The sequence below is a fragment of the Acanthopagrus latus genome, chromosome 24 (assembly GCF_904848185.1).
Source record: "Acanthopagrus latus isolate v.2019 chromosome 24, fAcaLat1.1, whole genome shotgun sequence".
NCBI classification, from domain to species: domain Eukaryota; kingdom Metazoa; phylum Chordata; class Actinopteri; order Spariformes; family Sparidae; genus Acanthopagrus; species Acanthopagrus latus.
In genome coordinates this window covers 10,972,113-10,990,484 of record NC_051062.1, presented here as the reverse complement: position 1 = coordinate 10,990,484, position 18,372 = coordinate 10,972,113, and the positions used below count along the sequence as shown (strand labels likewise).

The 18,372-nt window shown below is 43.6% G+C and overlaps 1 long non-coding RNA gene across 4 annotated transcripts in view; it reads left to right on the top strand.

Annotated features, from left to right (window-relative positions):
- LOC119015657 overlaps positions 1-18,372 on the top strand; it is a 187,797-nt gene that overhangs the window by 46,166 nt on the left and 123,259 nt on the right. For 2 of the 4 annotated variants that reach the window (XR_005073425.1, XR_005073424.1), the window contains exons 1-2: positions 5,133-5,363; positions 5,616-5,700. This is a non-coding gene — a long non-coding RNA (uncharacterized LOC119015657). Of the gene's footprint in view, positions 1-2,989; positions 3,159-5,132; positions 5,364-5,615; positions 5,701-18,372 lie in introns of those variants that run through there. The other 2 variants (XR_005073426.1, XR_005073427.1) reach the window with 2 other exon arrangements.

Sequence of the window (18,372 nt, the reverse complement as noted above, 5' to 3'; positions counted from 1 at the left end):
TAGTAAGCTAGCTTTATTATGTTGAGGCACCGGGTCATGATTTCCGAAAAGAAACGTCGCTGTTGAGCTTTTCATATATTTTGGGGTTGGCTCTGAGCTCCACGAGCCAAGTGCCATCAAGTTCCCTTTAGTTTAAAGACAAGGTAGACATCTGTATGGCTTACAAATCTAAACTGAGGCAAATCTACATCTAATAATAACCTAGATGTATAAAGAGCACTACAGGTAAATATGCATTTATGATTTTTAGGTGAACTGTCCCTTTAAAACAGCTTTAAATCCAGCGTAAGAATAAATCCTCTCAGCCCAGCCCCGAAGAAGCACTTCTACTGTACGCCACATAAGCGGCGTCTTCCCAAGTCAAACAAGTTTACTCAGAGCCCCCGTCTCATTTACCATGATTGATTAACGCTACAATTAAAATTCCTGGCTGGGATTGTTTTGATTAATATTCCCTCCTTGTCTCGAGGTTTCAAACCACCCATGATGACATGGAAATAAATAAACACACACCGGAGCCCTGGCAGGATTCACAGAGGCGAACAACATCCACCCAGGATCCTTTGGTGTGAGAGAGAGAGGGAGAGAGAGAGGGAGAGAGAGAGGGAGAGAAGGAGAGGGGGAGCACTTCCCATATTTCTGCCGCTGATTGACAAGGCTGACATATGGAATAGTTCACCTATTCCCCAGTGACAGGAAGATGGGGGAGAGCGCAGGGAGAGGCGGGTAAACTTGCCTGCGAGGCTGAGCACCGTTTCTCTCTCTCCCTCTCTTTTTTTTTTTTTTTTTAGATTCAGTGCTTCTGATCAAAAGGACTCATATCTCCCCTACTAAATTTAGCACCAGTGGCAATTAGTGGCGGAGTCACACAGCCACTCCAGGAGCAGCTGACAAATGGTACCTTAACAAGTCGGAGATGTACGCCACGGTTTGATGGATTTGTGTGTGTACAGCTGAGGGGGAACTTACTGGAGTGTTTTTCTTTCCGGGTGCATGGTATGTGCATGTGAAACACACAGTGCGTGTGTGTGTGTGTGTGTGTGTGTGGATGGATGCTGATCCCTCCAGCTTGTGTTGGTTAGTGAGCCTCAGAGAAGTTCTGCAGCTACAGTGTGTTTTGCAGCTAAATTATATTTGTACAGTCAGTTTGATCAGGTTTTATCAGAGCTGGAGCCTTCAGGCGATCGCAGTGTAAGTGGCGTGTCAAAAAAGCAGAATATGAATCGATTCTGAAAGATGGGATCGATCTTCAGATCAAATTTTTTCTGTTTTTCCATGTTTTATATCACTTTTAATCCAATATATCACTGGACTTATTGTTTATGAACAAGCAAGCAAGCATAACACTTTAATATGAACACACGTATTCATTGATGGAAGCCGAGTGAGAGACCACTGTTTGAGAAAGCAATTTAACATTTACAAGCCTGAAACCACCAAAATTTTTGCAAGACGTCCCACAAGATATTTTTGTTGAGACACATGATGGACACACAGCAAGACGCCACTGTATGAGACGGCGTTTCAACATTTACAAGCATGAAACCATCAAGACATTTTCTAATTATGTTTGTAGAGACAATGACAGTTTTTTTTTGTGGACATTGGTAGATGAGAGACAAGGTGTCAACAAAAGTGAGAGACCACTGGTTACGGTATTTTTCAGGTATGAAACTGCTGGGTAGCCTTATTTGTGGCAACAAAATCAGATCTTTTGATGAGATGGATATGAGATGAATGCTGAGGGAGAGACAGCATTTCAGTTTTTCTAAGTGGGGGCATTTTCCAGCAGCGTTTCATCATTTGTAAGCATGAAACCACTGGATATTTGTGAAGCAACGCAAGCGACAACAGATTGTTTTCCTCACCCGATCTAAGTGGTTTTTGTGCCTCAACCTAACCACACCATAAGTAAAAATAAAAAGTAAAGTGTCTCACACTACCACAGAAACAGCTTCCACCCGAGGATCCGTGTGTCCTCTCATGACTTTGTGCATCCTGTCTGCACAGTTACAACAATTCATGTGACTGTTGCAACACACAGATCCGATCCGATCACTTGAAAACGTCTCCGTTCTCCACTTACGAATTGGATTCGAGGGAAAAAGGAAACAGAAGGAAGGACAGACATGCAAACACACTGAGAGGCAGACGGCTGAATCACAGACCGCACTGCTAACAGGGAGAGAATGACATCATGGCTCATTTGAGTCACTTCCCAGTTAATGCAGAGACGCCGTCATATCAACAAAGCAGCGTTTCCTGTAAATGACCAAAACAACCACACTGATAAACACAAACCAAGATGGATCGACACTGCAGGACATTATCTCCGTCGTATCTCCCGGTGTATTTTCTAATATATGCCATTTAAGAGCAAAACTATCGTCCCTGTTTCTGTTTATCTGCGAGTCTGTTGGAGCTGCTAAACCTTTTTAAGAATTGTTGCCGCCGCTGCCGCTGCGTGAAGTGGAGTGAAGTGAAGTCGATGAACTGCCCTTACATCATCCTCGCCTACCCAGGAGAGTCTGTTGTCTGTTAGATGCGCACACAAACACAACATCCACACACTCCCCACATGGCTAGCCAACCTCCTGAGAGAGGAAAAGGCAGCTAACCGTCTCAGTAGAGGAAATGAGCTATCTGCTCCACTTCTCTCCGAGACGCACACACTCCCCCCTCCCTGACATTTTTAGACTATCTGTACTCCCTCGCAGATCTTCTGTTTATTTGTATGTGTTTGTGAATACATGCATGCACATCTGGGTGTGTGAGTGTGTGAGTGAGTTTGACCTTAAGCTTCTCCTCCCCTCCTTTACAGTGCCAGCTCTCGTGTACGTTTTTCCCGGGCCTCTGAGATATGAGGGGGGAAAATATCCGCCGACAGCCCATCACAGTTCACGGCTCTTTGTTTATCCATTAATAATTGAGCGTAGCTGAAGACAATACAAGGTGTGTGCTTGTGAGGGTGTTTTTTTGTTGTTGTTGCGAGCGGGTGTGTTTGGCTGAGCTTTCCAAGGCAGGATGGGAAGGAGGGTGTCACCAAGGGAATTTTACCACTGCGCACTGCAGTTTGGGGCTAAACTGCAGGTTTTTTTCCTCTCTGAAGTTTGCCCATAAGACAGAAGGAGCGATTATGCGTTGTGTGTTCATGAAAGGTATCGTGATTTTTACACCTGAATTTAAAATAATGCAACAATTACAGGTTATTTTGGATGAATATCTAACTTCTGCACCTTGTTAGCATGTTAGCTTGCGTGTCATACTCTAGTTGATTCTAGTTTGGGCTTCTTGGGAGAAGTTAGAGCTAGCAAGAGCTATTGTTAAGCTAAGTGTGGTCGCCATCTTGGCTAGTTAGACAGCTAGCAGCTCTCTCAAAGTGCCCTTATTTAATTTACTTCAAAACCCAGGATGTATGCAGATATAAGCTAGGCTATAGAGACGAGAACAGGTTTTGTACCCAGATGTAAACATGTTTACTTCTGCTGTAAAGTTTGACATCTTAACATTTGGGGTCTGCAAGGACTTAGTCACTTTTTGAGCACTCAAAACTGTAGTTTTTTGGACTTTTGTGACATTGGCTTCATTTTTCAACAAACCGTAAAATGTTAGCCAACATGGCAGAAGACAGAGCAACATTGGCATTAATTTTGCATGTCAGTTTGATTAAAAGTCCAATATCAACTCTCTTTAGCAGCTAAATGCACCACATGTTCACCAGCTAATCGCTAATGTTGTGTATCTGTTTATTGAGGCTGGGTAGCTAGCTTAAAGTAGCTTTTCTAAAACAGACTCTTGTTAAAGAAAATGACACGAGAAACTGTGAAACATTAAATAATCATTATTATTTTGTTTACGTTTTTTTTTCAAACCATATATTAAAGCTGTCTTTATCTTAGAGGCTAATGTGCTCTCAGGTGAACTGTAAGTGTTCCCATTGTTACTAATAAAAAATATCAACTAGTGCAACTTAACATTTCATCTTTCGGTTCAAACAAGGATTTGATTATTTTCTAGGACTCTATGAAGCTCCTCAAGCCAAAGAATGCATATAATATATATGTTAAATCTCTGGACTGTCCCTTTAACATTATATTCCCAAGATGTCGTACCTCTGAGATGTCCACTAAGGATTTGTTTTGAGCCCTTTATCACAACACTTTAAACATTTTTCAGGCGAGCTCAAATTCAATTGCAATCCATCTGGGAATCAATTAAGAAGATGTGTTTTCTCTCCTTTAAGACCATTTTCCACCCGTGTCCTGCTCCTCACCCCAAATGAACTGAATACATCAGTAGCATGTTTCCAGGCCGCCGCCGTCGATATGTAGCATCTAAAAAGTGCCTCTGCTTCTGAGCCCGAGCTGATTCCCCCTATATCGAGTTCACATCTGAACCAGGGTTTGTCTTTACCTCTCACTCCCTCCTCTAATTATGTGGGCCTTTCTAGACGTTTTTTCCCCACAGAGCGCTCGCTGCCAGAACAAAGTCGAAATCGTTTCCCCCTCGGAGGCGGCCCTTGAGTGAGAGTCTCCCGACGTCTCCGCGTGTCCCTCCGGGGGCTTTCAGCTAAAGTATGTCGAATTTACAAAATATTTAGGCTAAAATAGAGGGACAGACAGAAAGGATGATTTCCCTTATTCAACTGCTGGCTGTCACTCCATATGTGCTGTCGGAGAGTTTGGAGGGTATTGATCAGAGGAGACTGTAACACTTTTGAATTCCCCTCTGGTGTCGGATGACCATCGTGGCCCAGTAGCGGAAAGAGGGACGGTGAGGTTTAGCTTGAAAATGGTCGTTCCACGGCAGGAAACTTGGGACACGGCACTTGAAATGAGCCGGAAGCTGCTGCTTGGTATTTGGCAGCATGTACAGGCACATAACAATTGACACACAAGTAGGGGTTGGTTTCTTTAAAGGGGCAATATGTAGAAATTCACAGGTAGAATTTTGATATTTATAATATTAATGAGGTGATGTAACCAAACAACACATAATTAAAGTTCAGTGACCAACACTTAGCTTGAGATTGAACTCCCCCATGAATCCTGCTGAGTTGGTTCAGCCCGATGACCCTCACCTGTAGTATATCAGGAAGTCAGTGCCAGCTGAACTCAGCTGACCATGCCAGGTTTAAAGAAAACGGTCCAAATATATGTCACTGGGCTGGACTTTGCTGTGTTTTCTACATTTTAAGTGACCTTAAGTGTCATTTTTGACAGAATTTGGCGCCTCAAACAGCCTGACAGGCCAGAAAAGGCAAATAAATCTCAAGTCTTTTCTCTTCTAACAGCGACTGTTGAAGGAGATGCTCAAACATGACCCGCTGCAGAGGAGTTTCTGTCGGCACACAGTGTGTTTGTGTGAGTATCTGCCAGCGGGACGCACAGAGACACAGTACAGTAAAGTAAATACGACTAAAAGGATCCGCCTCTATAATGCCTGCCAGTCGGTTTTGATTCTTTCCTTAACTTACATGCTTACATTTATTACAACGTGATGTCATTTTGTCTCACTGCCCGGCGTTCACTTTATAGATTTTTGTTCTGTTTATTTGTCTTTCTGTGTGGATTCACCATCCGTCTCTCTCTCTCTCTCTCTCTCTCTTCTGGCAGCCTCTCTACGTCCACCTTCACGCTCGCCCATCAACGCTGCCAACAGACAGCCGCGCAATCCATGGATGCCACTTCCTTTGATATGGTAAAGCAAAATTGCACTTCATCTTTCTTTTTATTTGCCCATTTGTGAAGGAGATGCCATTAGCAGTGTATTATGCTCCTCTGGCGGGGGAAAAAATATCTCCAAAAGGATAGTCGGCGGCCGCCCGCATCCTGCAACGCCTCATTAGTGCATTGCCTTTCGAACAAACGTATCAACAATGTTCCGAGCTAATAAGCTTTTATATTCCCAGGCTATATGATGTAGAAAGAGGCAGAGCTGAAGGTCACGGGTGCGTTTGAACGCAGCAAGTGGCTCCGTGAGGGAATGATTTATCTGGAATTATTGCCGCGCTTTGCTCTGGAGAGTTGGGCCATTGATGTGCGAGGTTGAAATGGCTTTCTTCAAGAGGGGGGGAAGATATGGGGGGGAGGCTTCAGTGGTGACACGAGGCTTTCGCTATCATCAGCCGGACACATGCTCCTCTCTTCTGCGCTTCATTTGATTCATCTGCTCACATACATGAAGCACGCGTGCAGCCTCTGGTGCGACATATGGGGCGACCAGTCAACGTGTAGGGTGGAACAGAGTGAGGTGGCAGCAGATGTAAGCATTTGTGCATCCATTTTGCTCCCCATCTTTCTGTACTTAACTGTTAATGTAAAGACGATGCATCACACAGAATGCCACATTGACAGAATATAAAAATCAGTTTCGTATCAAAAGGTAAAGAAGTAACGTACACAATTCTTCAGGGATACAATCACAATTTCACCATTTTTTTCCCATGCGTTTCAGCCTGGTTTTCCAAAACGTTTGCATGGTTTTTTTTTGGTTTTGTTTTGTCTTTTTTTACATGGCCAGACTGTACAGGCGAAATTTAGATTAGTCTACTTGAAGATGTGTATGGTCCTTCCAAATGTTAAGTCTTCATCAGAGCGGGATAGTCGGCCGAAGCGAAGACCAGTAGTCCATGATGTTGACCTCCTTCATCAGAGCACGATAGTAGAGCTGAGTAAAAAGGCTAGTAGGCTAAAAAGTTAGCATGTTTGTTGACGTGGCTAGAATAAACTGGTGAAATTGAGATTATTCAACATTGTGTTGTCTTTTAACCAAATCCTACTTCCGCAAATGTACTCTAGCCACGACAACAACATGCTAACATTTCAGCCTACCGGTCTATGAGAAAAGGCAGAAGCTAAGGCCAGTCGGCTAAAAGGTTAGCATATTTGTTGAGATGGTCTGAATATATTAGTGAAATTCAGACCTCTTTATCTCAAGTATTCAAAAGTTTGAATGTATAACTTTGGTTGAGCACACACAAAAAAGAAAAAAACACTGAGAAGATTCCTCCATTCAGAGTTCAACTAATTAAAAATCCGGTTCAGATCTCATAAATAGCAAGTTCATCTTTTAAAACTCACCATTTCCCACTGATGTTTAACAATCATAAAGGCATTAATCCACCATAGAGCAGGAGGAGTTAGCAGTCTCTCTCTCTCTCTCTCTCTCTCTCTCTCTCTCTCTTTCAGCCACAACACATTTCATTTTTTACAGAATAACATCGAGTGGAAAAAACGTTCTCTCTCGCCTACACGTTTAACCCTCAGCCCAATGCAACAAGTTTATGTCCCTTCTCTGGAAGTTGTTGAAAGGCGTGCTGGGAAAAAAAAAAGGAAAAAAATAAATAAAAAAGCTGAAATCATTAGCCGACGTGGGTATTTCACCAGGATGGGGAAAATCCGGCACAGAAAAAATGCAAATTGCAAACAGAAAAACTACCTCTTGGAATGTGTTCAACGCGGCAACAGATTAATGATATTTAATACAGCAAACGTTTTTGGCCTCGTCCTTTTTCTTTCCATATGCGTTTTTTTGAATAAGTTCCCGCAACCTTATCTGCTCACTCTACGCAAGCCACTGAGTGTCAGCTAATTGCCTAAAACATGTCTAAATGTATGCAACCCATGTGGATAGACACGAGGCGCAAACACATAAACATACATCCAGCATCCCACTCCTCCCTCCTCCTCCCATCCAGATTATTTGGAATCCACATTAAAATGCAATAACGAGCGAGGTAACAAACTAATTATCCCAATTAGCTCACTGTTCATGCAAGCAGGCTCAACTGTATTTGTTATCATCCGACTATTCCGAAGGCGTCCTCTGGGGATTGTGGCGTGTTCGTGCGCACACCCCACACAGTCATGACCACTTTCCAGCAAAACATCTGGCCGCGCGCGATGGGACGCCGAGATCTTACTGTTTTTTTGTTTTTTTTTCTCCGTCTGTCTTTATAGTTTTGAGATTTTTTTTTTTTACCTTAGCGTTCACATCCCCTGCTACCAGGAGCTCTGTTTTCTTGAAGTTGTGCCGGTTTTCAGGCATTTCTCTTCGCCCCCCCTTGTGTTTATTTGAGTGTTTGAACGTGTAGTCCTGGCGGGATTGTGGGAGTCGGAGTACTGTCAGGTCTAATTGCCGCGTGGTGTTTGGTAGGGAGACGGGCCTGATTAGGGAGGAGGTGAGGGAAAACATCATGTCCCCGCTCTCTTCTTTCACTGTCTCACCCATTTTTCTGTCTTTCCAGCTTCTTTTTTTTTTTTCCTTTTTTTTCCTCCCCTCTCGCTGACTCTCTACATGACTACACAGAATGATGGCAGTCCTGCATGGCTCATTAACCGGCGGAGAGAGAGACGGACAGACACAAAAGGATAGGAGAAGAGAGAGTGGGGGGATGTAGAGAGGGCAGCTCGCAGACTTCTCAAATACAGGTTACCACGGTGCTCGCCCGGCGTCTGCCGACTACATCAAAGCCTTTAGATGCCAGTCGAGGGGCAACGCGAGCTGCCAAATGAGTGAGGAAGGATCAGGAATAGCAGGTAGTGGGAGGAAGTGCGAGCAAATGAGTTTTTATATATTTCATTTCACTGATTTGAATTTTTCTTTTTAAACCTTTTGTCTGTTTTACCGCCTCTACATTTTCTTTTTCCCTTCTTTTTTTTTTTTTTTTTTACCCTGTCACTTAAAACCTAATTTAAGATATCAATGTCAGTGCCTGAGCTGCAATTAGCTTGTCCAGCAAGTCAGTGTGATATTTTAGCAACCAGGAAGTGTGGGCATACGTTTTATTGCACAGAAGAAAAAAAAAGACTGACATAACGTTTCCAGTGCATCATATGGAAAGCAGGAAGAGGAGCTATGGTTCTGTGGAGAGCAGGGGTCTATTTATGGATGACATAACGCAGACACAAATGTCTTGATTAACACAGTTATTGGTATTTCACAGCAGGAGGCCTTTTGCTTTCTGCTCTGGCTTGTTCATTTCATACAGCGAGCTAATAATAGAAAGCCAGTGTTGAGCCCAACACAACGCTTCTTGTTGTTTCACAGGGAATGGATTTTCATGTGATGAGGATAATGGTGAACTCTCAACCCCCAGGAATGCTAACACAGATAGCAAACCAAGTGCTTGACAATTCAATCTGTAGTATCTTTAAATAGACAAGGGCCTGGATTTATACTCCCAGGTCAATTTGGAGATTTAAATGTATTCCGCTGCTTGTTGTTGCGTTGTGGTGTATGTGGTGTAATTGGTTGTACGTACGTATACTCAGATGGTGACATTTACATCATGTAGACCAAAGCGAACCTTCGCTCAATCAATCCACCGCTTTCAAAAACAAAACTACCCTCTTGATTTAGTTCCTCTGTAAACAGTTTCCTGGTGAGTTTGTGATCTCAGTCTCTTGTTTGAAGTCTTCTTCAACACAGCATGATATTCATTTGGTAAATGATATCAGTATTTACAGTAAAATAGGCAATGAAGCAGGGTGTGCTAAGGGACTGTCTACCTTGTGACTGATAAGTCACTACCGTTGTGTGCCCCAATGAGTCACATCTGGTTCCAAAAAACTAAGACAGCGACGACCATAATGGCAAACAGTAGCCAACAAACCAAATCTCATAGTTACCCTCAACCAAAACTACTTGACAGAAGTTTTTCATGATCCCGACTAGTACAAATCAAAAGTTGTGAAATCTAAGAATGACGGATTAGATTATTTTGGATTCTACGCAGACGATACGGCGCTGTTTTGTTCCATTGGTATTAAATGTGATCGATACTGAAAGGCCACTCATAGTTCTTCAACAGACTTCAAGGTAAGGATGCTGTGGAGAGACCAGGCAGCTCTCTGTTCGGTGCTTTGTAAACCTCTTCCTAGATGAGAAGAGACGAGAAAAAAAAACCCACAAAGATGATATCAGCACGCTTGTGAAATAATCATCACAAGATCTTTTTCCTGTTCTGAGTCATGGGGTGAAGGATAACGAGAGACAAACAGAGATGGAGAGGAGAGCGGCGATGGATCGGAGCAAGAGAGGAATAGAAAAAAAAAAGAGAGAAAAAGAAAGAGCAAGGCTTCAGAGACCAAGGGTGAAAGTCTAAATCTTTCATCCTCTCTCTGGGTTCAGAACGAGAGGAGAATTGTGGGTTGGATTATTGGTGCTAAGCCGCAGAAAGAGCTTAACTATAGCTCTTCTCCTATGTTCTGAAGACGGGCAGACTATCTACCTGACTCACTGCCAGACTGAGAAATCTGCAATCACGACTCGCTGGCCTCTGAATGGAGTGATTGTGGACCTGCGGGTCATTTAATTTGCTGTTTAATTTCCCCTTTGAATAGAAAGAATACTGTATCAATTCTCCTGATCGTCAACGCCGTCATCGTCGTTGTCACGAAAGCAATGATGACCTTTGTCAGACGAGCATTTGTGGATGAAAAAAAAAAAAACCCTGCAAATGCTGTTAACTGGGGATGGTTACATGTGCATTCAAACCGGGCTGCCATCTCCAGCTCCTTCAGCCCCCCCTTCATGTTGACGCCGGCCCGTTATTCAGTTGGGAGATTCGACACGAGTCCAGGAGAAAACACTTGAAACGCTATTAAGCCTGTAGTGGGGCTCGTGTGTGCCAGTTGTAAGCCTCCTCTTGTCAACACGACTGTAGGATGCACACAAGTGCACTGACTGGGATGGAGGGGATTGGGAGAGGGAGACGCTCTGCAAAAAATGTCCGTCTTCGCAAAGTGTTACGTTGTGAAATCAGATGATAGTATCTTGTTATTTTGCAGAAATAAAACAGTTAAACGGACTGTGGGTTCAATAATAAGATGAAAAAAGATAAGACTTGCACTTCAGTGTCAAGATATTTGCACCCGTACTCGTACCCAACTTAATCCTGACCGCTGCTTTAACCTTTCACCCAGTTTTACCCCGACACTGACTTCTGTTTTAATCCAACCCTAATTCAGTTTTAACCCATCCTTTACCCAAACCTCTGTTTAAGGTGAAACCTACCCCTGTTCTCACCCACACCCAATCCTAATCCTGTTTTTTTACCCAACCCTAACCCCTGTTTTAACTCAACCCCAACCCTAACTATAAATACCTCAAAGACGTGACATTTCCTCACCCTTTAGCTAGGTTTCTGCACCTGTTTTCATGAAAAACATGACTAATACTCGGCGCTGGGTGAAATAACTCGTGCTGACGGACATTTCTTGCAGCGTTGGGAGGGATTGAGTTAGAGAAGAGATTGCTTGTCAGGGCCCTGATTTCACCGTTCTCCGCTGATGACGATAATAATAACCATTCGCAGGAGTGGCAGCAAATGGGGAAGAGAGAGCATAGACGTCTTTCTAAAGAGGCGTACACGCAGTTACTTTCTGCAATCAAAACACAGATTTCTGAAGACGAGCCGGAGCCGAACACACAAGCCATAGATTGCGGGCGCACACATCCTGTTGTTTGCCATCGATGGAGGATATTAGCCTGGTATTTGTGTACAGTAATCAGTAGGCCTCTTGACAGACTAGTCTCTAGACATCTGAGGAAAGATTGTCTGGTAATCAGGCTCTGCGGTTTGAGGCGGGGGACTTAAACCATGTATGTCCAGTTGTGGCGACTGTTGTGTTTCTAAGAATGTGATTGATTTGCCCAACACGAGGACACAATCTAATCATAATTTGTGGTTTTACCTGCCAGGAAGGTTGTACTGTTTGCTCCCCCCCCCCTCCAGTCTGTTCAGTCCATATGTCACCAATCATCATGTTGTCTGCTAAAGAGAAATAACACCCTGTTATTATCTGTCAGGCTGCAAACAGTGTTGGTTTGTACCTGTGTGGATGCTATGTATCGCGTGTTTTCACGTCCAGTATGTGCATTACAAACTGTATCAGTGCTGTTGCTTTCAGATACTTCTCTCGCCTCCACTCCCCCTCCTCATCCTCTCTTGATTTTTTTTCTTTTTTTTCCCCCCGTCTTGTCATATGCGTGATCACTCCCTCCCCCTCTCTCCTCCTCACTCTGCATCCCTCTCCTCCCACTATTCCCCCTCGACGCTTTTAATCTTGGGTTGATGATACTTGGTGGAAGCACTTAAGTTTCTGTGCCAGGTGTCTCCCCCGTGCTTAACATCCCGGGCTTAGCTCCCTCATTTTTTTTTTTTTTCCTGCAGCTCATTCGCCTCCCTCCCCCGGCTCCTCAAACACACAAACACACACTCATACACAGAGGCGTGTGCATATATCCACTGACTGCATGCACATGTACACATAAGTGCATTCACTAGAGATATCTGCATGTTTTAAATCATGCAACTTGCAATCAAACCCTGAAAACTTTTAAATTACACATGAAAATTAAAACGTCATATGTGGACTGTAATTATGTGAAAAGAAAACAGTCATCATAAAGGAAAATTTCCACATTTTCTTACATCTTCACATTTGAATAACAAATGAAACTTTGCCGCAAAAAATCACTTGACTTGAATTTAGGCATTTTGGAAAGAAAACATCACATTTTTGTCACCACTCTTTTTTTCCCAAAGGCTTTTTTCCCCGCATGTGAATGAAAACTAGCGCATGTGAAACCTACATTACAACACATGAGGACAAAACATGGCGTGTGCAATCCTGTAAAATTGCTTCTGCACATGTGAAGATTCACAGTTTGAAACTTTTTTCACATGCATGTACTCATTTTCTCAAGAAGAGTGTTCAAATGTGAAAAAATAATGCATGTTGAAGTGGAGATTTTCGCATGTAAATTTGCTATTTCACATGTGAATGAACATTTCTACATGTGAATTACATACGTTCATACTCGTAGATACAAATCGTGATGATTAAGACATTTTTGCACATTTTCAACTGCATTTTTTTCCCCATGTGAACTAGGGCTGTTACAATATGCCAATATTGATGATAATTATCATATTTAGAAATGAAATATTGTTATTTTGCTAAAAAATGCACATGATAGCATTGTGTAAGTTATTCATTCTTTCACATATGAATGAAAATAACCACATTTACATCTTCACATGCAAATAACATAACATACGTTTATAAGTGATTTCCCTTTTTTCAACACGTGGATTCCAGTTTCCACATGTGAAGTCAGAGCTGCAGGAACTGCTGCGAGTGACAAATCATTGCATCTTTATCTTAACAGAGTCAACTTGCTGCATTAGCATCAAGAAGATGAGCAGATTTCAGCTGATATGCGTTGACAACAGGATCCTGCAGTGGCAGATTTTTTTTTTTACTTTTAAAAGACTTAAAAGGCTCAATTACAGTCAGAATGACTTGATAATGACTTTTAACAGTGTCCAGGTCTTTGGGGTGTCTTATAAAAACACATTACCCTCAAAAAGTGTGGCTGCACGTTGTAGTGGTTGTAATTACAGTGCTCTCAGATGGATACATCACATCCCCCAGCCACTGTAACGCTTGCTGAGTCATATGGATCTTGATGTGCACCGACTCTACAAAACGCTGTTTACATCTCATGTACCGAGATTTTTTCGGCAACGAGTGGAGAATTTGTGTGCTGAAGGAGTTTGCTTTGCGCCGCTTTGTTCTTTAAAGACAGCCGGCACAAGAGAGGAGGAGGAAGGAGACAGAGGACTGAGGGAACGGGAGAGACGTGGAGAAGGCAGAGAGATAAAGAAAGGAGATAGCTCTCATGTGTTTATCATATGTTTGTTTGTGTTGCCGCGGGGACCTCCTTCTTCTTCAACCCCCGTTTCCTCTCCCTCTTCCCTCGCCGTCTGAATATTTTTGCCTCTCTCTCCGTCATGTATCTGCTGCCTGTCCAGGCAGCGCTCTCTGTTTCACTCCCGTCTGATGTCTCAATTAAAATTAATGTGTTCAGTCTGCGCAGATAAAGAAGAAAGAGGAAGGAAAAAGGCTTTCCAGGAACAATGGCAGCTTCTTGCGTGTTGGTAACCAATCCTTCCTCGTCTGGGCCCACGCTAACGCTTCACAATATTGACAGCTCTAATGGCACCGGCTCGCCTGCAGGGGTAGTTTTTTTGAAAAAAAAAAAAAAAACGCAGATTGGATTTCAGGTGGGCTTTTATTGTGAAAGGTTTTTGCGGGACATCAGAAGTTTAACTCGCCGTCCTCAGTGTGGGGTAATCACACGGACAGAAGGAGGCGGGTTGCGTGCGGTCATCCCGGGGAGTGAATGCACTCCGACCTTCCCCCCTCGGCGCTCCATGTTCCCTCGTCCTTGAGACGTCTTCATCCCCGTGCTCGGCGGTGGCGTTCCTCTGCCCCTTCATCAGGACAGAATGCTGGTGTCAGCACTGCTCCCTCCTCCTCCCCCCTCTTCCTTCCCCGCCCTCCTCCACCTTTGCCTTTATCTGTCGCTTCTTCTAAAGATGCTCTCTCCATCTCCGGTACCCCAGGGGTCAACTTGGTGGAGGAACAAGGGGGAAGGGAATGGAGGGAAGAGGTGGAAGTAAAAAGGGGGGGAAGGGAGAGAAAAGAAAGGAAGGAGGGTGAGCACCTGACTTGAAGGCAGAAAGATAATTTCGGCCGGGCGGCTCTGTTTAAGGTTAAAGCCTCATTTGCATTTCAAAAGCGGCGGCCGGCCGTGTTGCCACCTCAGGGACGCCGTCGGACCAACCAGCGTGTCATTTAATGTCAGCAGGCACCGGGGCCTTGATGAAATTAATAGAGCGGGCCCGTGATTGATAACGGCGCCGCTCGTCAAACGCCGCCGTCACGACCGTCTCCCTCAAGCCCAGGTGTCCACCGCAGCACTTTCAAAGATCCCATCAGCCGCAGCGCTCCTGATCTCCCAGCGGCGTCTCCAGCGAAAGAGATCATCCTCTTCTGTCAGCCGGCAGGACAATGTGAGGAATAATCGGGTGCTTTTTAGGTAACCAGGGTAACCTCAGCTGCTGGATTACCTACCGTCGATGGAGCGTGTTTGCCTAAAGGCGACAGATGACCAGGAGCCAGGAAGGAAATGTGTAATACCTCACTGTACGGAGGAAAGACATGACAGTCATTTGGTCTTAGATAACTTTAACAATGAACAATGATTCTGATTGCATCTTGTCCTTAATTTCACTAGTTGTGTTGATGTGACGATGCCGCCTAATTGTCAGGGATTAACTTGATTACACTTGATTTGGAGCCCTGAGGGTGAAAATCAGGTCTCTGAGCACTACATGCGCCAAAGAAAGGACCAAAACGATATTGTGGCGTCGTCTGTGGCTGAAGAAAATCCAGATAGAATGGAGGAGCTGGAGTTAGACGTAAAAGCTAGACGTACATGGTGGTAGAGGGTCAATTTGTGGTTTGAAGCAGAAAACAGAAACTAAACTGGAATGGCACGAATATGTTTGTATGCCACGTATAAGAAGAGGTATGAAAGATATCACAGCTACTATCAGAACGATAACAAAGGTATCAAGATACAGCGATTCTGAGTTGCACTGCAGGACAGACATCCAGCGACGCATCATTATGTCTGTGTATCTAAAGAAGAAATCTGACTAGAGAAATTAAACAATGTGCGGTAAAGAGACTTAACTCAGTATCTGTTTAACTCTCGCTGACTGAAACTTCTCCATGTGTGATATTATGCCGATGTAAACTAATCATAAACTGGCAAAAGGCCTCTAAGAAAGAAGAACAGTTACAAAAGACAAAACTAGAGCGCACTGAAATCTTTTCAATCTGTGAAAATTAAGTTTACACCACAAGGCACAAGCTGGAAATATGTGTTACATTACTGTGGCGCCATTTATGCAAATGTCATTGAGCTGCACTGCTTTCTAACGGCGCTCTCTCTCCGTCTCAAACAACATATTCAGTGTAAATTTGACTAAAGTTTCTATCTCAGTAGATTTATTTTAACCCATGTGGGGACACGGAAATATTCAGTTTACCAAACTTGAAGATATGTCGCTTTCACTGGACAGTTTGGTAACCTTCTGTAGCAACATTCATCAACTGGTTAATTAATAGTTCACGAAGCATTAGTTAATAGTTATTTAACAATTAACAAACCAAGGAATGCATTAAAAACAATGTATAAAGCAACTGTTAATTGTAAAGTAGCAACTATAAATTTTAGAAATGTTAAAAAATACTGTGATTCATCTGTAAACATTATGTGGATGGTCGTTATCAAGTTGCAACTGATGTTTCTTAATGGCTGACTAATGCTTAGTTAACTATTAATTGGCCATTTATTAACATTATTATAAAGTCAAGTCAACAAACTCCATATTTGAATTCTATAACTTAAATTTTAATACCAAAATGAACTTTAAGAACAACTAATTAACTTTCCATATTTACATTTGAAGTTATGCATTCACGAGCCCGACCGACATCTGAGCAGTAAGATGCACTTCTCGTGCCGCCTCAGACACCCGCTGTGATCGGACGATAAGTCACAACTGAAGTGACAAGAATCAGTTAAACCTGTAACTACAGCCCAACCCCTCGATTCAGGATGTCAGCCGCGACAGCGTCTCCTGCAGCCGCCGCGTCTCCACCTGACACCTGAGTGTTTCACCGCGATAAAAAACATGAACCCGAAGCCTGGAGAGCAGCAGGCCGAAGCCACGAGTCGAAGAAGAGGGGAGTCAGAGATAGAGAGCCCCAGCGGGAGGTGTCAGTGCTGGGCAGGGGATGGAGCTGTTAGCTGGCGCTAATGGATGTCCCGATCCTGGACGTTTGTGGTCACCGGGGTCGAGCTCGGCACACATTACACCTCGCAGAACCTCCCAGTCAACGCGGCGTGGACGGGGGTGACAGACAAATGAAGAAGAGATGAGGGAAGAGAGGAGGGAGGGAAAGCGAGGCAGAGAGAGAAGAAAGTGTTTTGAGAAGAAAAAAGGCCCAGGGAGGAGAGATGAGAGTGGGAGATCTGCTTGTCCTGAAATGACTTGATATGTTCTTGTCAGTCTTAATCTCTGGGTGCCGTGGAGGAGCGGCGAGGAGGGGAGCACAGTAATCTCCTTCACAAGCAAACGGACAGAGCTCGCCGTTTCCCAGCCTGCATTCAATTCCACCGTCATCTCCAATCCACTTCATAAGAGCCCCGCTATTTTTTTCCTTTCTTTTTCTTTCTTTCTTTTTTTTTTTTACCCTCATCTTCCAGCCCCAAAAAGACAAAACAAGAGCTGGAGAAAAAAAAAGGGGGTGATTCACATCCTTCTTTCTTCCCCTTTCTCTCATTCACTCATTTACATCAGCCATTATCTGTGTATATTGAAAGCGGCGAGATAAAGAGAGAGGGAGAGGAAAAGAAAAACAAGTGCCAGGGAGGAAAAAAAAAAAAAGAACAATAAAAGGAGGCAGAGGAGGCGCAGCGACGTTTGAATCAATTACATCCTAAAGAATCTTTCATTTGCATCCGTATCTGCTCAGAACCTGAACAAATGCCAGATGCCTTTGTGTGTCCAGTTATTTATAGAGGGTGTTTTTTCCTCTCGTAATTGTGCAGGAAATATCAAATTTGCATAGAGTGATTATTGTTGATTGTTTATCTAGCCGTCAGGACGTTTCAATATTCCGAGGCTGACAGGTTGTCAAGTACTTAAAACTCATTTATTTGGGGAAATTTGCATGTAATTTGGCGGTAATGAGGGGGATGTCTGTGGTCATGGATTAGATGCTGGAGATGCTGCAGGGGGAAAAAAAAAGAAAGAAAAGAGAGAGAGAGAGAGGAAGAGAGAGGGATTCTTGGCTGACTGGCATTCCTCCACTTGAAACACACGCTTTATCCTCGGCTCGGCTGCTGGGTGATGCTAACGCTACCTAGCGCTGAGCAGCCCAAACAACAGAGGATTGTGTACAAACGCTTGGCATGGCTGCGAACTTAATAACAGCGGCGGCGGCGGCAGCAGCGAGCCAGCAGCGGCAGCGCGGAGCTACACAGGAGGAATTGTGTTGAGCGCTGCTCCCGTCGCCCTGCAGGCCTCCCGCTGTAAAACATGCTTGTAAACAGAGAAGTTAGTGTTTCTCGGCACAGCAGATGCTAAATTGTCTCGCCCAAGAAAATATAGTTTCATATACTGTAGATTCTCCAGTAAAAAGGGGCAGTGTTTAAACAACGGCACAGCCTCACATGACAAACAACCCTCAAAACTGACAGGTAGGGAAATCACCTCGACTATGAAGGCAAATATACAACAAATGCACCTTTTAATGGTTTATTTAACTTAACGACCAGGAGACTTCTCTCAGCATATAAAGGAACATGTGGTTGTTGAGGTTATTATTCAGTTATTACCACATTGATTCTTGATGAAGGATCCCAATTTATGTTTGTCTTATTTGAACGCAGGGACAAAATTAACAGATACAGATATGGATACGCCATCTGAGCCTTGAG